This window comes from Myodes glareolus, chromosome 2 (assembly GCF_982192425.1).
Source record: "Myodes glareolus chromosome 2, mMyoGla1.1, whole genome shotgun sequence".
Lineage (NCBI taxonomy): Eukaryota > Metazoa > Chordata > Mammalia > Rodentia > Cricetidae > Myodes > Myodes glareolus.
This window is the reverse complement of record NC_142027.1, coordinates 60,534,091-60,560,090: the sequence shown is the minus strand read 5'-3', so window position 1 is coordinate 60,560,090 and position 26,000 is coordinate 60,534,091. Positions and strand designations below refer to the sequence as shown.

Here is a 26,000-nt window from a genome sequence, read left to right as displayed (position 1 = left end):
TTCTATGGTGATATGCAAAATATTCATCAGTATGGTTATGGGACGAGGCCAGTTCATGCACCCTCTCCTCTGCTGGTGGGCTTTTTTTTGGTAGGAAGGTTTTTGATGACAGTTTCTAATTCCTCATGACTTATATGTTTATTTAAATTGTTCACCTGATCTTTATTTAATTCTGGTATATGGTACTTATCTAAAAAAAAGTGCTTTTCTTTTACATTTTTCAATTTTGTGGCAAACAAGCTTTTGTAGTAAGATCTAAGAATTATCTGAATTTCCTCTGTGTCTGTGATTATGTCCCCTGTTTCATTTCTGATCTTGTTAATTTGCATGTTCTCTCTGGCTTTTGATTAGTTTGGATAGGAGTTTGTCAATCTTGTTGATTTCCTCTAAGAGCCAGCTCTTTGTTTCATTGATTCTTTGGATTGTTTTCTGTTTTTTTATTTTGTTGATTTCAGCCCTCTTTGATTATTTCTAGTCTTCTTCTCCTCCTGATTGAATCCACTTCTTTTTTTTTCTAGAGCATTTAGGTATGCTGTTAAGTCTATAATGTGAGCTTTCTCTGTTTTCTTTACATGGGCACTTAGTGCTATGAACTTTCCTCTTAGCACTGCTTTCATAGTGTCACATAGGTTTTGGTTTGTTGTGTCTTTATTTTCATTGAATTCAAGGAAGACGTTAATATTTTTTCTTTATTTCTTCCTTGTCCCAGGGGTGGTTCAGTAGTTGACTGTTCAGTTTCCATGAGTTTGTAGGCTTTCTGGGGTTAGAATTATTGTCAAATTCTAACTTCATTCCATGGTGATCCAATAGTAAACAGGTGGTTACTACATTTTTTTTTTAATGTGGATGATTGCTTTGTTACTGATTATGTGATCAATTTTCAAAAAGGTTTCGTTAGATGCTGAGGAGAAAGTATATTCTTTCCTGGTTGGATGGAATGTTATATAGATGTTAAGTTAATTTGGTTCATGCATCTGTTAGTTCTCTTATTTCTCTGTTAAGTTTCTGTCTGGTGACCTGTCCTTTTGTGAGATTGGAGTTTTGAAATCTCCTACTATTAGAGTGTGGGGTCTGCTTTGTGCTTTGAGTTCCAGCAATGTTTCTTTTACATATTTGGGTACTTTTATATTAGGGGCATAGATATTCAGAATTGAGACTTCCTCCTGATGAATTGTTCCTGTTATGAGTATAAAGTGTCTTTCTCTATCTCTTCTGATTGATTTTAGTTTGAAATCAATTTTGTTAGATATTAGTATAACCACACCTGCTTATTTCTTGGGTCCATTTGATTGGAAAACCTTTTTCCAAGCCTTTACTCTGAGGTAGTGTCTGTCTTTGAGGTCTTTTATGATGTGGGATTTACCTCTCTATGCTATGAATACTATTGGTGAATAAACAATGTGCCTTGGCCTGCTAATAAGGTAGAACTTAGGTTGTCAGGGGAAACTAAACTGAATGCTGTGAAAAAGAGGCAGAGTCAAATAGAAGCCATATAGCCCTGCTGGAGACAGATGTCAAAACTTTACCTGGTATGCCACAGCCAGTCACGTGGAAAGGAGTTACACAGATTAATAGAAATGGGTAAATTCATATGTAAGAGCCAGCCAATAAGAAGCTAGAGCTAATAGGCAAAGGAGTTATTTAATTAGTACAGTTTCTATGTGATTATTTCAGAAGTTTGGGGAGCCAGGAAATGACCAGGCAGCCTTCTCCTCAACATTCTTAGCATGTACAATTTATAGTGATGGAACATAAGAATTTATCACACAATATTTTAATTTCTAGGTGGTGATTGTCATGTAGAAAATGAAGTTTTGTAAGACAAATAATCAACAGAAACAGTCAACTTCAGTAAGATGAAAAATACAGAACCCCTGATGGTCTGATAGTTAAGCATGTACATGTTAAATTAAAGAAGGAAACTGGAGATATATTCAAAAAGCATTATTTCTAGATAAAATGAACATTAGATATAAGGCCAGAAGAATACACTGAGTTGGACATGGGAAAAGAAGAAAAAAAATGTTAATATAATTTATGACAAGCAAGTGAGACAGGTGATAGTTAAGATACAGGGAGAAGTATTCAGAAGAATTTTACATCATTTAATGAACTGAATTTTAAGACTCATTGATTTGGAAAGCTATAAAGTAATTTGAAAACTGGCAAAAGTTTTTGGGGTTCTTTATCATAGTGAATTTTCTTTTAGTTTTTCATTATCTTTATATTTATTATTATTATTGTTGTTGTTGTTGTTGTTGTTGTTATTGTTATAGAACCTGACTTTATAACCCAGACTAGTCTGAAGCTCACTATGAAGCTTAGACTTGCCATGATCTTGTGACCATCTTTTTGTCTTAGCCTCCTCTGTGCAGTAATCACAGGTAAGAGTCACAACTCCTGGTTCACTGAATCTGCTGAACAGTATTAGAAGTGGAACAGTAGTTCCTATGCTACAGCACAAATTTACTAAGAGAAAATAGAGATTGTGACCATTATATCAGTTATATGTGCTAGGAAAGACAAGTGATTAGATAGTGAACATCAAAGCAGAGAGAAATGAAAGAATCTAAAAATCTGTGAAACCCTTGCTTATTTCTAAATATAATAAACATGTAGTGGAAGCAAGTTTTCCTTGTGTATCAATAAGTTTTAAATGATAATATATCAAAGCCTACAATATATTATTAGACAGTCATCATACAAAGTTCAGTGGGTATATAACACATGAAAATAGCTTCAGAAAAACTGCTTGTCTGAAGATACTAGTGAATGAGATCACTTAAATGTGTCCTTGTTTATAAAAACATAAAGTATATATGATACTTAAGGATTGAATCACAAATCACATAAACATTTACAATATCAATATTCCTTTTATGCTGAGGGGTTTATTTTTAAAAAGTAAAAGAAAGAAACAGACTGAGGTATCAGAATCAAATGAAACTTAGTGTAGGAAGTCCTTATGTCTATGTGTTATTTTAATTGGTTAAGAAAGCAATGCTTTGAGCATATGGCAGGGAGAACAGAAGTAGGCAGGGAAAGCTAGGCTGTATGCTTGGAAAAAGAAGGTTGGAGTTAGAGACGTCATGGAGCTGCCAGAGACAGATAACAGATGCTGGAAAGTTTACCCAGTAAGTCACTGCCATGTGGCAATACACAGATTAATGGAGATGGTTGAATTAATATAAGAGTTAGCCAGTAAGAAGCTAGAGCTAATGGGCTAAATTGTGATTTAATGAATACAGTTTCTGTGTGATTATTTCTGGTCTAAGTTAGCCAGGCGGCCAGTATGAACAAGTGGTCCCTCCTTGCTACAGAAACCCCCCCCACCAAAACAAAATAAGATCAATAACCCTCTGTACACAATACTTTTACCAACCTTGGTAAGGCTTGAAGTCATTCATTGAGTTAAATATGAAAGCAACTATGGTTGGTATATGGTGTTTTTAGTACAGTATTCATAACAAAATTGTCATTGGAGTTGATAGTAAATATGGTAACAGACATAGAGAATAAATAATTGACTTATTCTGTGTTGTTGTGACTCTAGAACCTGATAAGAACTAACTCATGAAGGAAAGACTTATTAACTAAGTAGAGTTTGGACCCATCATGAAAAGGAAAGCAAGGATGATCATCTTAGCTCATGGTGGCAGAATTCTGTGCCATAGAATGTTTATGTCACTGCAGGTAAGAAAGCATCAGCATGGAAAGAGCCAGGGAAAGAAAAAAGTACAGGTTTACTTCCTCTATTTATCTTCTTATTTGTAGATTTCACTTTCTCAAGACTACACAGTCTCCCCAAATATCATAACTAGATGAAAATTAAACCTTCAAATTGAGCCTATGAAAGATAGGCTTGATTTAACCAAACAGCAGACACATGCTTTGGGGAGCTATTAAGCAAAATAAAACAGAATGATGGTTTTATAGGTAAAGGACTTTTTAAATAAAAATATGACAGGGTTTTTCTATGTCTACGCTGATAAAAATAAATGTAGCAACAAACTTTACTAACGAAGCTGGTAATCTCACATTAGAAAGAAGGAAGCAATTCTGGTATTTAGTTAGTGCAGTCAATCTTTCATCAGAGCACAAAAATTCCAAAATTTAATATAAAACGTGAAGCAAGAATGTAAGGGTTAGAAGCTTTTTTGAAGAGACAATCAAGTTTCACTTGCAACAACTTTTGAAATCCTCAAACAGCAAAGATAAAAGGCATTATGTGTGATTTAAAAGGAGGAAAAACAGTGTGAAGAATTGAGGTCATTTAAATTATAATAGTATTCTGGCTTCAATTCCATTGCGTTTACTTCTGAAAACACAGTGAATACTGTTTTGATACATTGAAAATGTTCAATAGTCTTTTTGTTCTGCAAAGTAAAAGACATATGAAATCTTTTAAAATAATTTGGCAAAATGTTAAAGTTACTATCATCATGGTTTTACTTTGGTCAACCTGATTTAAAACTTATTTTTCTTCCTCTTTAGACCTGATAAAGCTGTTACTGCAGCAGGTACAAGACTTAGCGTGGCAGATTCAGATTTACCTGATGTGTTATTATGAAGTAATCATTGTTAACCAACAGTAAGAGTATAAGGAAACTGAATATTTTGTGTGACTTTTGTCAGCTATAAGAACACTGGGCTCTAAGGTAGATAGTGGTGGCTCACATCTTTAATCCCAGCACTTGGGAGGCAGAGGCAGGCAGATCTCTGTGAGTTCAAGACCAAACTTGTCTATAAGAACTAGTTCCAGGAAAGGTTCCAAAGCTACAGAGAAACCTGTCTTGAAAAGCCAAAAAGGAAAAAGAAAAGAAAAAAAAGAAAAAGAAAAAGAAAAAGATGGCTTGGTTTTCTTCATCTCTCTTTCCATCCACAGAACCATCAGCTAGAAATAATTCTATAGTTGTTATAAGTGAATTGTAAGTAACTTTTAAAAAAATTAATATTTACATGAATTTTCTAGCCCTTTAGCACTGAAAACAATTTTTTTGTGTTTTTTTGTTGACTCTGTTCCCTTTATAGCTATTGTTGCTATGCACCTGCATCACAAATAAAGACAAACCATCAGGTGAAGAACGAGTGCTGACGTTACACTGTCTTGCTTCTGGTCTCAGCTTATCTGATCCAGATTTCTCTAATAGGATTTAATTCTTTTGCCAGACCGAGGAAGCATTTGGAAAATATGATGGGCACACTGCATTACTTCAATTTGATTTCAGCTGGAGGCCCTTCAGTATCATCTTATTAACTAGAGAACAACTTGGCTATATAAATCTCAATAATGTCACTGAATAACACACCCACTTGCTTCAGTTCACTACTTGATGGACAGAAAATAACAGTGAAGATTCTATGCATGAATAATATATTAGGAAAGGTCTTAAAATAACCGTTTCTGTTTTATGAGAACCACATGAGTTTCCACACACTAGATAAAGAGTTAAAGTAACCCAGCAGAGGCCACATTTCTTAAAACATTGGGGGAGGAGAAAAAAAAACTCAATGTGAAACTTTTTCTATGATAGTCAAAGCTTGCTTACTACCCTGCAAAACTTATGCAGCCAGAGTTTTAAGAAACCCTCTATAGAAAATATTTTTCAATAGAAAAAGAACAACTATCGGAAATATCCAGAAGAAAGAAACCATCAATTCTTTGTCACTCTGCCTAATATTGTTTTCTATTGCTGCTCTTGTGACATCATGATGCACTGCCTCTATGCTGACATTTAGGCTGGCTCAGGTTGATATTTCCTGAGACATAGGTTTGTGCCTAGACCCACAGCCACATTAAATGATCAATATCATGGGACTGCAAAATATGGTCACTCTAGCCAGTAACATCAGCACCTAGAGGCTGAAAAAAATAGAACAGAAGTTCGAGACCCTCATAAACTATATACAATTCTGATAGCGCTGGCTGGGCTGTGTGAGATCCTCACTCTCTAAAAGAAAAAAGACATAAAAATAAAGTAAAATATAAAACCATTGCATTTATTTTTATGATTTTGTATTTGTATGTACACACACATATATAATTTTCATGTCAAATATATATATATATATATATATATATATACCTTTGTTGGTATTGAATGTGAATATAGAGACATATCTTTCAAGTAGAGTAGTACTTCCAAATGGGAAAATATAATTAAGACTTTCACCGATCTGAAGAAACAGAGATATAGAATCATATACTGGTAATGGAAATAGTATTAGTCATGTACTGATAGAGCAAAGCTTAAAGTGAGATCACACCACAGAGTGATGTTTCTCTTTGTAAAGGACATCATGATTTTAAAAATGTTTATTGCATTTATTTACTTAGTACATGTGTGTGTGTGTGTGTGTGTGTGTGTGTGTGTGTGAGAGAGAGAGAGAGAGAGAGAGAGAGAGAGAGAGAGAGAGAGAGAGAGAGTTGGAACAGGCTTTTCTGCATGTTGTATTGTTGCATGTGAGGTGAAAGGACAACGTGGATGAATCAATTCTTTCTTTATACGACATGTGACCCAAAATTTAAACACAGGTTGTTAGGGTTAGCTGCTTGCACCTATACCTGGTTGAACTATCTGTCAAGCTATTAATTTAGTCATGTTATTTTAGATCATGCTTTTACCTAAATATCTGAATTTTTGAAAGAATTGTGTTATTTTAAGTACAACATAGAAAGGGTGACTTTTTCATAAAGGAGAAAATGTTGAGTTTTAGCTGAAAATTTTCCCAAATCAAATAAATTATGAGTAATAATTAATATAAATAGGCTACAAGATGTTGTGGAAGCTACTTCAGCCAATAGCTTTTAAGATATCAGCCCACTTGAGTGTGGTCTCTCTTTTTTTTTTTTCCACTGGTTATCAGATGGTCTTTTATTGAAATATTTTCTCTTGTTGCTTCTTAGCTAGCTGGGCATTCCACAGAACCACTGTTGATGTCATCAATGATGTCATGAGGGTGGCGCCCATCCACATTGCAGCCCACAGACTGTGCAGTACCCAGGATCTCTTTAATAGTTCCAGAAAGTTCTCTGGCTAAAGACCTGTGTCGCATCTGCCGGGCAATGTTGACGATCTAGTCGAAAGTGATATTTCCACTGTGTTTAATGTTCTTCTGCTTCTTCCTGTCTCTTGGTGGCTCCTTGGGGGCTTTGATGATCAGGGCAGAGGCAGGGGCAGAGGGCACCACCTCAATCTGGGCCTCTCTGTTCTGGATGGTCAGTTTCACTGTACTCCTCAGGCCTTTCCAGTCACCGGATGTGGCGCCGACCTCACCTCCGGTGCACCTCAGGTACACAACTTTGATCTCGTTGGGGTCGAACTTGGGCGGCATGGTAGAGGTGGCTTGTGTCGGATGAACCCGGATTCGGGACGACGGAAGAAAGTTGCACCGTTGCCTCCTCCGAGCCGAAAACCGAAAAGCGGGTGGGTCTCTTTAAGGTTATTAACTGAAGGAGCATCCACAGCAACAAGAGGTGTGAGCTCTCAAATTACAAAAAAAAAAAATCATATTCAATTTATGTAATTAGGTTTTATTTTCTGAAAATAAATATTTTGATGTAATTTTAAAGTTATTTGCTAAAAACATACTACAGGAATCTTTAAAATCACTACTTGAATAATGTATCTTTGGAAAAGAAAATATTTGAACTTGCTTTTAGAATACCCCCCATTACAGCAGTACATTTAACTGTGGTCCGGAACTCAAAGCTACACCTTTCTGTGCTCATGGACTAAAAGTTGCTTGGCTCTCTGATAAATACCCTTGCAACCAAACAAAGGATATTGTTACCAGGGTAATTTAGTCTATTTTGACTACAGAAAATGTGCTTTAGGCTAGTTTATCTCAATTTACCCTATTTGAGGAGAACACTTTCTGAAGTTTAGAATGAATCTTCCTCACAGATTCCCACCTTGCAATCTCAAAGTTATTGCCAACCCTTTCATCTTCTGTTTATATTTTGTTAGAAACAGCAAAAAATGACCTCTGTATTTTTGCTTTCCAAATTCACCAATTTCCGATTCTTTTCTTTTCTTTTTTCTGCTCCTCATATAACATTGGATTCCACATTCAGGTTCTATTTTTTATGTTTACTTAATAGAATAACCATAGATTAATGCACGTCAAAACAAAATATTTCAAAATACATTTTTATATGCCAGCACTTCTATTTTCCTTCTGAATATAAGATACATAGAGAAAGGGGAACAATTTAAAGAAGAAACTATCCAGAAGAATCTCTTTGAAAAATGACTATGTTCTCTTAACTTTAAACATTTGATCATTGAGCAAACTGACTTAAAACACTACATTGGAAAAAATTAACAACAAAAAGGCACAAAGTTGATAGTAATAAACTATATCAAATAAAAACTAAATAGACAGAAAACAACAAAACTAAATAACATATGTGGAGCACAGATTCATCAATTGTAGTAAGCTATGAATTAATTTAACTAATCTAAATTCTGCCATTAGAGCTGTTTTGTATGTGTGTGTGTGTATGTTTGTGTATTCTGAAAACCACTGTATCTTGCATTAAAGAAAAAAGGTACTCTTTGACTTCTGAAATGAGAAAAGTACATGCCGACATCCTGAGAATCTCTGGCAAACACTTTGTCTGGGGTGGCCAATATTCTTTAGAGATGCTACCAGAAAGATAATGCTGCTTCACTTAAGTCCTTCTCATGAGCAGGCAACTTTTTGCTCTTTAGCCTTTCCAGCATGTTTGTACACTAGCAATTATGTTACCAACACTTGAGAGTTCTGTACTCTTTCTCTATGTATAGCATTGTACCAGGACTCAGTTCTTTACTCTGTCAACCCCTATGAATACACAGGCAGACAAGCAAACATTGTCTCCTTCTCTCCCTCACTCCCTCTTTGTTTCTCTCTCTGTCCTCCTGCAGACACATACACAATGAGCACCTTTTAAGTTTACTGTTTATTAGACAGGATCCAATCTGTTCTTCAGTCTGGTATTCTCCCTGACATGTCTTTCTTTTTCTCTTTCTTCACAGGTGCTATTGGTCTTTCCTTGCCAAACATTTGTCTTTCAAAACTAATTTTCTTGTACCAACAAAACTTTACCAACATAGATCAAAGACCAAATCATCAAATCAGTAACAGTTAAAAGTAATATGATTGCAATAAAACAGAATATTGTAATTCAGTAGAACTGACTTAAGGTAAATTTCTGTTGTCTACAAAGCAGAGAAAGATAGGAACTAAAAGTATTATTTTAGGAATTAAAAGGCAAAACATGTTGACACATGTTTTCCTGAAACAAATCCATGAATAAGAGATGAAGCACTTTAGGAAAGCATACACAAAATCATTAGGTGAAACTTTAGTTTGCCAAATTTGAGTGGGAACAATCATCAAACAATAGAGAGGAAGAGACATAGAAAACACATAATGAACAGAAAACTACAGTAAGGGAAAAGATAAAACAAGAATTTCAAACATGAGTACTGAAATAAGGGAACATTGGGAGAACAATATTTAGTCCTTAGCACTTCATGTTAAGGAGGCAGGGAAGGAATATCCCATAATAATGTGGTTATAAAAAATAATATAAAAATACAAAATTATATCCATCTATTGTTAATAGTTTACTTCAAGCAAATATAAGTCTGAGAAATAAAAGCAAATCTATAATCTAACAGGATATAGCAAAGTCAAGTAACATATATTATCAGTATTGTAAATAAAAGTCAGATCACCTGGATTTTCCTAAGGTTTGCATTTTTGAAAAATTATCTTTCATTGTTTCCACTATAAGATATAAACAGAGAAATGACTCAAATGTTGAGACCAGCGAAAAGATACCTGGAGACAAGTTATTTTGCTGATTGTATTGTAATAACTGTATACTGAAATTGAACACTACATCAGAGCTAGAGAGTAGTACATGCATGTGCATATTTATCAGTACAAAGATTTCTGTAAAAAAGATCAGCACAAAGATTTCTGCGAAAAAAAAAAAAAAAACAACAACTAATACTTGTAGTAAGGAGAGCGGCCTGCATCCCATCCTGCCCGGCTAGCTTAACGCCTGAAATAAGTACACAGAAACTGTATTCATTTAAACCTGTCTGGCCCACCTCTTATTGGGTAACTCTTACATATTCATGTAACCCATCTCCACTAATATGTATCACCACTTGACTGTGGCTTACTGGCATGAGTCTAACCAGCATCCATCTCAGAGAGGAGAGCCATGGTGTCTGCCCCACTGCCTTCTTTTTCCCAGTCCTGTTTTCCCCGCCTATCTAAGTTCTGCCCTATCAAAAGGCCAAGGCAGTTTCTTTATTTGACCAATGAAAGCAACACATAGAAAGAAAACCTTCCTACACCAAATACTCCTAGATTAAAGGAACAGAGGAAAGAAGATGAAAATGCTAATTCAGGTAGTAACATTCATACAGAATTAATAAATTGTAAAATTAAGGGTTTTTAAAAATACATGAATAATCACTACTATAAAATGAATAATATTCCAGACATCTGAACAACCCATATAAAAATAGCAAAGACAGAGTATCAAATATAAAATAGACATTATGATAAGATTAAAACCAAATATACAACATTAAAAATGTAAAGAGGCTTAGCTTCTGCTGAAAGTTATTTTTATGTCATGTCATAATCAAATTGCAATTCTGGATGTATGAGTAATTCCAATCTGAATATTAAAGGTTTAATATTAAAAGAAAAAAATTATACTAGCAAAATAAAAAATTAAAACAAAGGAGATGAAAGACATTTATTGAAACAAATGCCATTTGATGATATCAAGAGGTTTTATTTTTAAAATAATGATAAAGAAGATGTAAATGTTCATGCATGCATGGATTATCCTAAGAGAAAGAGTCAATCATAAGATAGAAATTGCATGAGGTATAAAGAGAAATATGCAAAAGTCCTAGAGAGTAATCACTCTCTTTAAGTTCATCAGTAATAAAGAAGTAAAACAAGCAAGTATGTAAGCAAATCCAAGAGAGTTTGAGCCATAAATAAACACGAAGTTTGAAATAGCTGATTATATAAATGACAATGGTTTTATTCATTATACTTTAGGAATAGATGCAGATTGGTATCCATCACTATGAACTAAACAAATACATTCTGTATTCCCACTTAGCATTTTCCTTAACTACTAAATCTTTTATCTTTTTGTTTCATTTGATTTTCTCTATTGACTTTTATTTCCTTGAATCTAACTCTTCCTTTAAATCCTTCCACCCAATTTATACCTAATTAATTCATGTTTGGATTACGGCTATAAATTCCCAGAAATTACTGCACTCTAATGAAGCAAAGTGTTGCTAGAATTCTGTTGTCAATTCCTAATTCTTTTATGGCCTGTTTCTGCAATAATACTTGAGGATCATTTATTTTTAACTAAATCACATGCAGATTTCTCCATATGCCTTACAAATATATCCAATGTTTATGAAGTTACCCAATTTCTATCTTTATCCTCTTATTCTTGCACTTACTTTTACCCTCTTATCTGAATTTTCTTCCCTTTTTCAGAAATTTGTTGCCCAAATAGTTATACTTACTTTGAATTCTGTTAATTATATTCTATGACTAATTCCAATAGTAGATCTTTATTTGCATGTTACTGGTTGCAAATCATGACTTATCTTGAAAGTAGGGCACCGACTCTTGCGTTTCCACTTCTAGACCATGCTCCTTACTTTCAATGTGTCGCTCTCTTCATGTGCTATGGATTAAATGACTCTCAGCCTTCTAGCCTGAAATTATTTTTCAGAGATTATGAAAGTAATTAGACTCTACATATGGAGGCATAATATTGTAGTTTATGCACATGTAGAAGGAATGTAGAAAATTAAATCAATTTAGAAAGATTGTTCAATATTGTTATTCATTGATAATTGATTAGTAATGGTAGTTCTTAATCTTCAATTATTCCCATCTATTTCTTTTGAGATTATGGCTTACTTTTTTGTCAAAGATAGCTATAACCAAGCTGCAATACTTGAGAAATCATTTCAGAGATCTAAAACAATCAATGAATAGTTATGATTTAAAATCCAATGTTTAACATCATTTTATATATTATTAATCTTATTCTGTGAAAGCTTGTCAACTCGATGTGATTAAAATCACTTTGGAAACAATTCTATCAAGGACCTTCCTGGTTGGATTTACGGAAAAAGGGAAAACTCACTTTTATCATGGCATCTTCATTTTTTGTTCTATGATTCTGAACTGCCTAAAAAGAATATTTATGAACAATTAAAGAAAAAATAGATCAAAGTTTTGAAAGAGGTTGGGAGAAAATGGGAATGTTTGAAGAAAGGAAGGAGAAGGGGGAATTATGTTGTAATCTTTAAAAAACTGTTTGAACACAAAGAGGAAAGGCTGCTGAGCACCAGTATTCATTAATTTAACTTTCTCTACTTTATGATTCCAGGTGTAATATGGTCTGCTGTCTCAGGCTCTGCCAACATGCCTCCTCCACCTACAATGAATACCCTTGATATAGGAGCCAAAATAAACTTTCATCCTTAAATTATTTTTCAAGAATATTGTTGCACCAAAGAGGCAAGCATCTAAACAATAACCATGGCTTTGTGAGCACACATCTTGTTAGGTATCGTTATACTACTCCTTGAATTTTAGGGCAAAATTGTTCTCCTCAGTGCGAGAAGGCAGCTGTTGGCCACTCTCACAATCAGAAATTTATATTTGTTTTCAATTATATGCTCTCTAAAATAAAAAAACCTGCAAACATATTTGTGCATTTTTCTCAACCCACTTAAAATTATCTTGGTTATATTCCAAAAGTTGAATTGCTGAGAAATACAATAAATTGATGCTCATATTTTTAAAAATTATAAGAATTTTCCAAATAACAGGATTATTTTATACTTTACCAATAATGTGTCTAACATCCAGTTGCTCCACACACTATTGATTAATTGTTATTGCTAACATACTAATTTTGATTGTTCAAATGGATTTGAAATGGAAATCATTGCGGTATATTTTACTTTTTTTGTTGTTTTAAATTCAAGTCTAGTGAGTATTAATTTGATTAGTGAGAATCTATTTTAAACATTTTGAGCAAAATGCTGATTTCTTGACTAGGTAATTGAGTATGATTTAATAAGATCTGTACATAATTTAACAATTTAGGAAGCCCTGTTGCTGGCCTAATCAAATAATTTTAGCTTTGCTAATTTAGAAGAAACCCAGAAAGCAAAAAGAAGCATTGAAAAAGAATTTACCACTATTCCATCTCTATGTTTGGAATCTGTCACATCCTTTGATAGGGAGGACATGAGCAAAAAATCAGTGGAAGAGCTGGATTGAGGTCCTCAGTCCAAGCTTATTCCCTGCTCCATCATCTCAGGTTCTCAGGCTCTAATGACTAGTATTTCTAATGAAGGTGGAAATATTTCTGCATACTTATCATCCATCTCTATTTCATTTCTGATATTTAAAACTATTCTCAGTTTATCTCCTATATCAACTCATTGAGAAAATAATATAACTTTTACTTTTTCATGGTTATAAAGGTATTTTTCTACATGTCATTCTAGAAATGCTGCATAAACACATATTATATTTAATGTGAAATGTGATCAGAGGAAAAATATTATTCATATTTACCTATTTGACTACCATTCTCTGAATATATATATAGTTACATATATATATACATATATATATATATATATAATTACTTCAATAAGAATAACAAGGCAACAAGAGTAACAAGTTTCAACAACTCTTATTGAAACTTTACTGATTTTTGTGGGTTTTATTTTATCAAGCTTGTATGAAACCAATTGTGTATGTAATGAAATTTTAACTTTATATGTGAAGCTTTCAGCTAAATATCAAAATCAGGTAACGAAAGTTGACCGTAGATATAATTATTCCAAAATTTTTATTTCAAGAGAAAAAGCGATCATTTTTTAATTATTGTAAATAATTTGGGAAAATGGCATTTTAATACTTTTAGTGTTCTTGCTCATTAATACTTAATCAGTTTTTAGAAATTTTTAAAATGTATGTTTGAAACTTTATTTTTCATAATGCACAGAAATTTTACATCAGAAACTGTCTCAAGCACTTTATTTTTTTAAATGTAATTTTTACCTCTGTTTATTGTTTGCATGTGTATGGGAGTGCACATGAGTGGACAGACTTGCACAGGCTCAGAGCATTCCATGTGTGGGACGTCACTGTACTGCTCTCACCATACGGATTCCTGTGGTTGAAATCAGAAGCCTGGGCTAGGAAGCAAGGACCTCTACCCACTGAGGTATCTGGACTCCCGTTATGACTTTGGTAAGATAATAAATGGTTTTTACTGCTAGTGGTATCTTCATAGTAAATAGAAGCAAATTAACTTCTTGCGTAGGCTAGGTGTTCAGTTCATTGTTCACAAATTTCCAATTAAATAATTTTCCCCTTTTATTCAATTGTACGATGTTTTCATCTATATAGTGTTGCTCTCTTAAGTAACTATAGGAAATGTTTTCTTGACCTCTTTACCCTTAACTATTTCCCTGAAGAAATACTATAGACTACACAGGTTGGAATCTGCAAATTAATATTAAGTTTATAGTTGAAAATGTCCTTTCATTATTACTAAAGTTAGATTCAAAGTGATAAAATATATAATTTAATTTTAAGGTGCTCTCATTTGAAATCCTTATTTCTGGATTGATATTGTCCCACTTATTCCATTGTGTTTGATTTTGAAATGTTTATTAAAAGTCCTAATCTGAAAAAAATGACAAATCAAAGATAATTTTTTGTATGATGATGTAAGATTAACAAAATGATAAGTAGTATTTTTGTATATTCACTATTACGTTTGTCCATTTCTGTGTAACTAAACTTTATTCTAGCAAGGGATATTGTCAGTTTGCAACGTCATTAGTCATTTCCTTTCATAATCAATTTCTGACCCTCATTTCCTGATTGGCAAATTGTTCAAGCTGTCAGTGAAGTGAATTTTAGATTTGTTTCTATTTGAGAGTTTACTTTCACAATAAATATTAAGCAAAAGCTTGAAAATATATAAAATTCATAAAACTTTAAAAGATGCACTATGGAATACTTTATATACTGTGAAAAAAACTTTGTTGTGGGCTATCTCTACACTGTGTGATTATATATTGCTGTGATTAGTTTAATAAAAAGCTGAACGTCCAATAACTAGTCAGAAGGCATAGGCAGGATTTCTTGTGAGAGAAAGGAAGAGGAGGAGAATCTAGGAACACAAAGCCACCAGGCAGACATGAAGAGGAAATAGAAGATGTAAAATGGATATTAGAAAATGTCACATGGAAAAACAATGATTTAAAAATGAGTTAATTTCTGTTATAAGAGCTAGTTGAAGCAAGTCTAAGTTGGAAGCCAAGCTTTCGCAATTAATGATAAGTCTCCATGTCATTACATGCAGGCTGGCAGCACAAAAATAATCAGAGAAGAAAGCTTGTTACACTTCTTATTTTCCTTTGTCTCATTTTATACTCAAATATATGAACATATTTTTATACTCAATTGTTGGTTTTCATTTACTATCAATTAATATTTAAATCATATCTCATAAAATCAAGGATGTCATAACTTCACATTAACTTTGGATATAAGCAGTACATGCATTTTTTTTTCTTTACTAATATCTGAAGAAAATCTGATATATTGAATTAAGTTCTAGCCACCTATGTGACTACATCAAGTTGGAATAGTATAAATACTGGTACAAGTATATCTTAATTGAGATAAATTTACAAAACTAATTTTGGTTTTTCTTCTTTTTCTCTACTTTAATATGTATTTCAAATTAAACCTATTTTAAATTAATTTACATGAATAAAAATTAAATGCAAATAAATATTTTCAAATCCCATCCCCAATATATAAACCATATATCAGCAAATCGACTCACCCTACTCCCATCCAGGTATTAAAAAAGCCCAACACTACATAGCTTCTGTGTTCAGGTGGATTTGTTTGAACCATATTATTAATCTTAGGTCCATATGTATTTATTTCTTCATTTGTATGTTAATAGTTCTATGAAGAGCTTCTTTTACTTTTTGTTAATTATGGCACTCTGTTTTTTCTCATTATTATCTATATTTTTTACTATATGCATTCTTGAAATTAACTTTAACATAACTCACTGATTACTGTTTAGAGTTATTCATCTGCTTCTATTAGAGTCTGCTTTATCCAACTTCAATGAGGTAATAATGTTGTTTTCATTTAAGTAATAGCATCTCTCAAACTTGCTGTGCCTCTCTGGTGAAAAACAATAAATTTAATAAAACAGATATTTTAATAAACTTCTTCCAAATATTTTTACAAGATGCTTGTCTTTCCCACTAAAAAGTATTTTCCTTATATGATAAACTAAAGTATTTTCAGAAGAAACTTAGAAAACATTTTTCAAGTCTTAAACAGAATTACTATGTGGGTTTTGGCAAAATTAAGCTTAACTAGACTTGCATTTATGGTGGGTTCATTTGCAAAACTATCAATACTTTATAAAAAGAACTATGATTTTCAAATGTTGATAATATTTGACAGCAATGAAGGGATATTGCTGTATACTATTTAGAATACAGTACAGCCTCACATCTATATGGTGTACACGAAAACACTACAAGGAAGAGGAGCCAGAAAAAATATGCATCAGTACTGTGTGGGCAACTAGAATTAAAAATTGGCACAATCGTATATTGTGTAGGTTGTATATAGTAATATCTCAGAAAATGTACAACAATAATACCTCTGAATTTCATCTAAGACAAGTGTTCAATAAAGTACAAGAAGGCAGTTTACCTTATTACAAATGGTTTATGTGTGAAATAATAACTTTAAATTTGTAACAAATCTTGTATAAGAATAAATTAAATTATAATTTATTTAACAAAATATATAATTAATGTTAACTACTCTTCAAAAGATCTTTAGTGTTTAAGGAAAGTTATTTAGATACAATTTTGTTTAACTATAAGCCAATTTTTCAAATTTACATCTGTTAATTTCTCTGTGTGTGAGAGAGTGAAAAAGTGTATGCTTGTTTGTATGCATATATAGTTGCATATACATGGACATACACATTTAACTGATTACATATGGAAGGAAAAGGACAGCTTTAGGAAGTTCTCACTCTGATAAGTGTAAATAAGTTGCATTGGTCCCAGAGACAGAAATAGTAGCAGTGACTCTTGTTCAAGTATAAATCACCATTGTGATCTCTCCTCAATTTCATTTGCATAATAACTTAATAATAGCTTGACAAATCAGGTTTTGGATTTAAACTTATCTACCATTTTGCTGAAATCATAAATAATTCTATTAGTGAACAAATAAGTACTCCAAAATATTTATGAAATAATAGATACAAGTTACATTTCTCTATCAAGTACTCAGCCTTTACTCCAGATCCCTTAGGTGTTTGTCCTGCATTAAGCTCTTAAATGGTCAGAAGCAAAGACACTGTTATCAATAATTATTCCATATCTCAATTTATCACCAAGCTTTTTGTAGTATTTAGAGAGTATTAACAGTCTCCATTGTAGCAACTCATGTATTCTCAATAGGCAACTGTAGCTCTATCCAATGACAAGGTCAGATGATATAAGAGAGTAAGAGTATTCCTTGACTACCAACTATTGATGCAAGAAGTCTGAGGTGGGAAGATACAGAAGTTTTGTTGTTGATGACTACAGGCTCTGAGGTATTCACAGTTAAGACTGGTCTACTTCAGGAGATTAAGACAAGTGGTCTGTCAAGATTGTCATACCTTACACAGTATTTCAGCTTTTACTGGCCTCTTGGCATAAGTGAATCAATCATCATTGGATCTGTTGCTCTTATGATGAAATCATTGTTTTAAGATCTCAGTCTGTCTCCTGTCTAGTTGGAAGAAACAAATTTTTTTTTTTCCTTTCCAAAGGTGTTCCCTCTGGGTTTCACTCATAATCTGTAATTGCTGGTTAATTATTCTCTATTGTTTGTTTACTTTCATCACTTCTAGTAACCATCAATTTATTCGGCAGATAAAATATTTTTCCTCACATTTCCAGATTATTGAGATATTTTTCCTTTATAGGTTTATCATGAGCCTCCTAACTCTGAACTCTCTTGGTATCTTTTTACAGTGAGTGCTTTCTTTATAATATGGCTAGCATAATACAAACACATTAGAACACCTTTTTAGTCCAAATGCACAAACTCAGATGACTCTACTATGTACTTCAATATCTCATCTGAATATAATTTCCTTTGAATAACAATTTTAACTTATTTTTTAATTTTTGGAGAATATCAAGCATGATATGGCATTTGCAATATTTTCATCCATCCTTCTTCCTCTCCAACTCCTTTGTGTTCTCTTCCTAATTTACAAACTCTTCTTCCTTAATATTATTGCCACATGTATACAGTTATGTGCATAAATGCACACATGCATTTAACTTACTGAATCAATTTAGCTTTGCCCATATTTACATGTGTTCCAAATTTAGCACTCAGAATTGAACAATATCTCTGGGTGATCATCTCTGGAGGAGGCTGACACTAGATATCAGGTGTATTATTAAAGGTTTCCTAGACTCATAGAAATATATATATATATATATATATATATATATATATATATATGTGTGTGTGTGTGTGTGTGTGTGATATATGCATATAATATATTTATAAACATATACCACATATGTGTGTGAATTATTGTAATGAGTTACAGGCTGTAGTCCAACAATAGCTAACTGTGAATGGAAGGTCCAAGAAATCTAGTAGTTTCTCAGTCCATTAATGTGATTGTCTCAACTGGTCTTCTGTGTATGCTGAAATTTCAAAGAAGTAGACTCCAATGCTATTGAAAGAATGAACATGATGACAAGGAAAGGGTAAGGAGGTGAAGAACTAACCTTTCCATCTTCCATTGCCTTTTGTAAATATATACGGCCAGATTAAAGGTGTGACTTCCTGTCTCAAAATCTGGATCAAAAACCTGCAACTTCCAGTATCAAGTTTAGAATTACAAGTTTGCTTGCTATTTCTAGTTTGTAGTTCACTCCAGATAGAGTCAAGTTGACAACCAAGAACTATTTTGACAACAACTATTGGTTAACTGTAGTTTTCTACCTTGGAGTGGGACCATGTGGAAAGTCACCTGTCCATCTTGTCATATGAAGTAGCTCATCTTTCTCAGGTAACATTGTGGAGAATTCATAGATGCAAATGAGTGCAAATTCCTGTCATATATAGAAATCTCTATATCACATCAGATGCCTGGGTCTTCAGATATCTTTTTGTCCCCTCTCTGTGATTTTTCCCTTAGCCTTAGGTGTCATGGTTATGGCTGGGAAGTCATTACTGTTGGTTGCCTCTCAAAACAAGAAGGTAAGTCCTCATCGCTGAACACACCACATACTGAAGGAACACACTTCTAGGAGTCAAGTTATAACTGATGTGGAAGCCTCTTCCCTGGGAACTGATTTTTACAATATTAGAAGATGTTGTGCAATCTATCAAGACAGAGGAGTAATTGATATTTCTACTCAGCAGTATAACCTGTGAACCACAACACTTATTGGAATAGGAAGATATCCTCAATGGTGATATAATAGCACTTTTATATTGGATATCTTGGTAGGGTTATTCTTGCTGTGATGAAGCAATATGAACAGAGAAACTAGGAGAAAAAGGATTTATTTGATTTATACTTTCATATCACTGTTCATCATTGAAGAGAGTCATGAAAGACAACAAGCGGGGCAGAAACCTGCAAGCAGGAACTGATACAACTGATACAGAGGTCTTGGGGAACCTGGCTTGCTCATCACAGTCTGGTAAACCAGTTTTCTTGAAAAAGCCATGACCCTCAGCCCAGGGATAGCACCATCTATGATGGCCTTGAAACCTCCCCTATCAATCACTGATTAAGAATATACCCGACATCCATGGATCTAATCTACATGGGAAGTAGGAAAAGACAAGATCTCCTGAGTAAATTGGGAGCATGACGACCATGAGAGTGAGTTGAAGGGGAAGGAGAGAAAGAGAGGGGAGCAGAGAAAAATGTATAGCTCAATAAAATCAACCCATCAATAAAAAAAAGTAAACACCCGGCACTCAGATCTTATGGAGGTATTTACTCCATTGAATTTCCCTCCTTTCAGGTGACTGCAGTTTGTGTCAAGTTGACATAAAACAAGTCAACACATTTTGGATGACCAACAATTCTCTACTGGAAAAGAAAACCACATTAACAGAATAGGAATCATGGCTGGTAATGGTAATCTAGACAATTACCCATGACTGGAAGTTCATAGACAGGATGAAATCCCTCTACTGTCATTTTCTTAAGCCAATGGGGCATAACTATATTCTAAGCACTTATCCTTGTATGGACAGATATTAATAGTTCTTATACCTCACAAAAGATTTTTATTTTTACATAGTTCTTCTTAAGAATGCTCCCGGTGGCGGAGGCGCAGTGCGGTTACCCTAGGAACCCCCGATCACGTCGCTGTGAGTGGCTAGGAGCGCGCAGGCCGTGGCCTGCAGCCTGCGCAGCGCCCTGGCCTCCTGCCCGCTGCGGCCCTAGGTGCCGAGCCTCCGCCGTCCGCGCGGTGCACACTGGATCCGCTGTACAGTCGGTGCGTAAATTCACAGAGAAACACGAATGGATAACCACAGAGAATGGTATTGGAACATTGGGAATCAACAATTTTGCACAGGAAGCTTTGGGAGATGTTGTTTACTGTAGTCTGCCTGAAGTTGGGACAAAATTGAAAAAACAAGATGAGTTTGGTGCTTTGGAGAGTGTGAAGGCCGCCAGTGAACTCTACTCCCCTCTGTTGGGAGAGGTGACCCAAGTCAACGAGGCTCTGGCAGAAAACCCAGGGCTCCTCAACAAATCCTGTTATGAAGATGGTTGGCTGATCAAGATGGCACTAAGTGACCCTTCAGAGCTGGATGACCTAATGAGCGAAGAAGCCTATGAAAAGTACGTGAAATCCATTGAGGAGTGAATGTGGCACCTTGCTCCCAAGAGAACTGTGGGAAGTAACCCTCTCCAGGATGCTTGTCTTAAATTAGTGGAGGATAGAAGATTTGAAGTACCTTAACAATACTGATGAAAGGAAACTGTTCTCGACAGTGCTACTTAAAACTTCCTGATGGGTGCAGATAAACACAGTGTACATATTTTTAATAATCCCCATGCTAGGTATTTAAACCAGGGCTTAAGCACTGATGTTTAGAATTCTTGAGATCGTCTATGAAGCTGGGTTTGGTGATGGATCTATCCTTTAATCCTAGCACTCAACAGGCAGATCTCTTGTTAGTTCATGGTTAGCCTGGTATACTAACAAGTTCTAGGCCAGCCAGAGTTACTTGGTGAGACCCTACCTAGTGATTATAAGAATTCCGTATCACGATAACAGTATTGTAAATCTCCCATAATATTGTAACTTGCCCACACCCACCACTGTGTTTTGGTAAGCAGACTTCATGTGTCTTCTCATTGGCAATGCCCAGGAGCACAGGAAAGTGTCGTACAGTGTCAGGTGCAGGACAGCACTGACATAATTTTACCATGTGCTGCGTTGGCTGCCATGTTTTTCCTCTGTGAAGTACTGGCTTTGCAACACAGTGAGAAACAAATAAAACAGTCATCCTCTTAAAAAAAAAAAGAATGCTATAAAGTCTTTAATATTCAAAAGAAGCACTTGACAGTTTCTTTGTAAAATCTGACATGGAGTGGCTCTATAAATGGATTAGTGTTAAAGGGGGTATTTAATTCATGTGGGTCATAAATAAGATGTTTTATATTGCTTGTTTGTAGAAAGTTTCTTTTAGAGACGCTTAGAGCACATCTACTTTGATTATTATCTTATTTGTTCCTTCAGAAGGAAGGCTGTAACTATGAATATAACATGTGTCCTTCTTTCACTTCATCCTAAGTGCAATGACATGGCAAGAGGCTCCCTATTTTCATTTATTTAAGGCATTTATCCTTTGTTCTGTTTGTTGAAATATTCCTAGAAAGTATTCGAGTTTTTTGGAAAAAATAAAAATCTAACTATGCACAATAAAAAAGAGTAAGTAAAATGAGAATGTATGCCAGGTATTTCTTTGACAGTGAGCCTTTGGGTCCTTTTAAGTTTTGGTTCCAATGGTTTATAAAAAAAAGTATGAGTCAACATACGAAGATTTCAGAGGAGTTTCCATGCTGATAACACTCTCATTTTTACCAAAATTAATTCAGTATAAAAATCCATGTGAGTCAATAACAGGTACCAATCTTGAAACAAAGTAATTGCTTTAAATGATTTCCAATACATCATATCTTATTATATTAGGATATGACAGGTTATGCTGTGCTTCATTGAATTACATAATACCATTTTGACTATAACTCAAAATCTATCTAATATATAATGATGAATCAGGAAATAAAATGGCAAGGACTCATTTACTTCTAAATCCTAAATTAGATTTCTCTGTCCATACACGAAAAAGCAAGGAAGTAAAAATGGCTTCCAGGAGGGTAGGTACATTTACGTCAAGGAACAACAACCAGTCACTCTCTTGAGTTCTTTATAAAGGTCATACAAGTCTTCCTACTCTGTAAGAACTGACATAAATGAAATAGCACCCCTGTGAACAAATTACATCTGGGTATTTAGATTTGTACAGGATGAAGGGCAATGCTGTCAGAAGTATTTTCTCAAATCTAAAAAAATAACAAATCAATTGCATCTAAAAATCATTACATAATCTGACAACACCAAGGAGACCTACTGTGAATCTATTAGAATATATTTAAGCAAAGTAATACACTTAATGATCATGTATAAGAAACCTTAATTATCAAAAAAGTAGTAAATAAAATGTGGTTTGGCATGTAAATTGAAGAAATAGACATTGAGAATAAGTATGCTTTTTCAAAAATTAAGGTAAAATGAACATGTTTCATTTAGTTTAAAACAGACTCTGTTTTCATGACTAATGAGTGTAAAACTAGTTTCAAATACAGCAAAACCCTGTTTCTTATTTATTGTAAACTAGCTCAGGTACTGTCAACCAAAACTCTGGCCTTCTGATGCATGGATTGTTTTAAGGAAAGATAATTAGATAGCAGTACTAGAAGACATTGTCCTCCAATATTAATTTGTCTGCTTTAATTTTGGATGCCCATGGATGGAGATGATTAGCCTTGGTTCATCTCCAAATCTCTGTGCATCTACCTGAAGAAGAATAAATTCTTCCTGTTAAACTAATACCAGTTCAGATATTCTACATCAGTCTTACAGAGAATCATGTCCAAACCAAGATAAATCCCTATAGAAATAATTTATCATCTTTCAAAGTTTCATGGATTCTACATTCTTGTCATTTCCTGATAGGAGAGTATAAATATTTCTGGTTAAATTTGTTTTGTAATACATTGTTTTTATACTATTATTATTTAGGTTTAGCTTTTATATTTAAACCATTGTTGAAATCTTTAAGTGGATAGAAACAAAAATTTATTTTTATTTCTAAAATTTCCAAAGTAAAAAAATACTTTTAAATCACATATGTCAAAATTTTTATAGATAACTGTGTAAAAGATATCACAAAAGCCAAAAATGGCTCAGTAAGTCAATGTTTTTCTCAGTTCAACTTTTGAAACCCATGTAAAAGTGGAAGGAGATAACAAAATCAAGAAAGTTGTCCTATGACCTTCACACGTGCACTGTGACATGCAGGTTCCCCAACATACATCTGTATTGTGTATATACAATAATTATAATTAAAAATACATTTATGTGTATATTTTTACATGGTTGCACAAGTGGGTACAAGTACCTGTGGATGCCAGTAAATATAGTAAATATTTCTTTAGGAGCAAGATTTACAGGCAGTTGTGACCTACCCACGTAGTAGCAGGAAAACCAGATTAGGTTCTTTACTTTATCGTCAAGAGATCTAAACTGCTGAGATATCTATCTATGTATGCAAAACCTAAAACATTTTAAAAATCACTGGATTGCTGGTACTGAAACCTGAAATTCATACTAATGGAACAATCATCAAATAATAGTATCACTTATATGATATTTTTGATAATTAAGGATTTCTCTATTTCCAGGTGTAAATAAAATTGATAGACCCCATCATGACCTCAAAAAAATGTTTCTTGGAGGGACAGTAGTTAACAGGGACAAAATTGCTAAACCTTGTATTGTTTCATGAGTGCAATACAGAAATATTAATAATATGACTTTTATGTTTTATTTGTTGTCTCTAATTAAAAATACAGGAAGAAGTTAAAATATTTGCTATGGAATTTTGATATAAATTAAGGTGCAACTATATTACAGTTAGTCACAAATATACTCATCAGTATATTTTAAGAATATTTAAACCTATTCAATTACCAGAAGAAACAGGTGCACCATGTGTTATAGAGAGAAATATACCTGTTCATCTCCTCCATTTGGGAAAGTCTAGTTTTGATGATAATTAAATAGCAAATATGTGTTCTTTTTTCTTTATCTTTCCTGGAAATGCTTTTATTATTATTATTATTATTATTATTATTATTATTATTATTATTATTATTTCTACAAATAAGTGTTCTTACTGTTTCATACAGATATATTAGTATTACTTTCAGTCTTGAGAACTGTTTTGCCCATGTTCTCCTGCATTCCAAGGGAGATGATTATATTCTATGTGGGTGAAGTCCTGCTGTTTCGAAAGTGGTAATGTCTGCACTCCCATGAAAGACAAGTGGCAGAGAAGTTTCCATTGCCCAGTAAATGGATAGTTAAATTTGATGATCAGAAAAGAAAATGCCGTTGCTTTGACAAAATGACTTTTGAAGCTTTTTGAAGGAAGACGCAGGAAAAAAATTTCAAGGCTATAAATACCTTAACAAAATGTGTGGTTTGCTATAAATGTCCAATTATGATATAAACAAAAGAACAACAAGAAGCTTTGAAATTAATTGGCACATGAAGTATACTTTCGCTTTTCTATAACTAATATCTTTTCTGAAGGCATGGAAGGTTATGGAAGCTTTTGCACATACCAGGTAATGATTAAGTTCTTGCTTGTTTTTAAGTTACTTTGAGTCTTGGAATAAATCTGGAATAAATAATATCTGCCTGCTGATCCAATGTAGATAGATTATCTACCATGCAAAGCCATTTCCACAAAATATATACACTATGTTAAAAGTCAGGAACCACATCGACAATGTTTCTTGTTTAATGACTTCCGAACTAAAAGAGAAAACAGTAGTTCTACTGTATATCAACATGACAAAGGTAATTATTGTAAAAAATGAACAACAAAAACAGAAACAAAACACAAGATATTTGCTAATTCTTCGTTTCAAATTATATTTTCTAATGAGCTTTTCCATCATGAATTGCCTAATTTCATTTTATTTTCAAATTCTATTTGGAACTTTATGCTACTTTTATTCCTTTTCGGGTGTATTATCTTCCTCACTTATTACTTGATATGTACTTTCCTCTCTCTAACGGTCTCTCGGTATGTCTCTGTCTCATTCTGTGTCTTTTTCTATGTCTGTCTATCTATCTATCTATCTATCTATCTATCTATCTATCTATCTATCTATCTATCTATCATCTATCTATCTAACTATTATTCATAACATATATTTATCTATCATCTATCATTTATCTGTTATCTATCTCTCTAATCTATTATCTAGCTATCCATTTTTCAATCTATCACTTATCTCTCTATCATCTATCTATCTATCTATCTATCTATCTATCTATCTATCTATCTATCTATCTATCTATCTATTTTTCCAGCCTGTGTTTCCTTCTATCCTCACTTCTGTTACAGTCACTAAACAACGGACCTCCAAATTAATTATCTGCCTAAATCAAGCTTGTCTCTTTAATAGTATTCAGATAAAGACTTCAACAAGGTCTAAGAATCGT

At 33.5% G+C, this 26,000-nt stretch overlaps 2 pseudogenes; one reads left to right on the top strand and one right to left on the bottom strand.

The window, feature by feature from the left end:
- Positions 1-6,857: 6,857 nt before the first annotated feature.
- LOC125413218 (large ribosomal subunit protein uL11 pseudogene) lies at positions 6,858-7,364 on the bottom strand (annotated as a pseudogene).
- On the top strand, positions 7,357-21,721 carry LOC148122978 (glycine cleavage system H protein, mitochondrial pseudogene; annotated as a pseudogene).
- Positions 21,722-26,000: the final 4,279 nt, after the last annotated feature.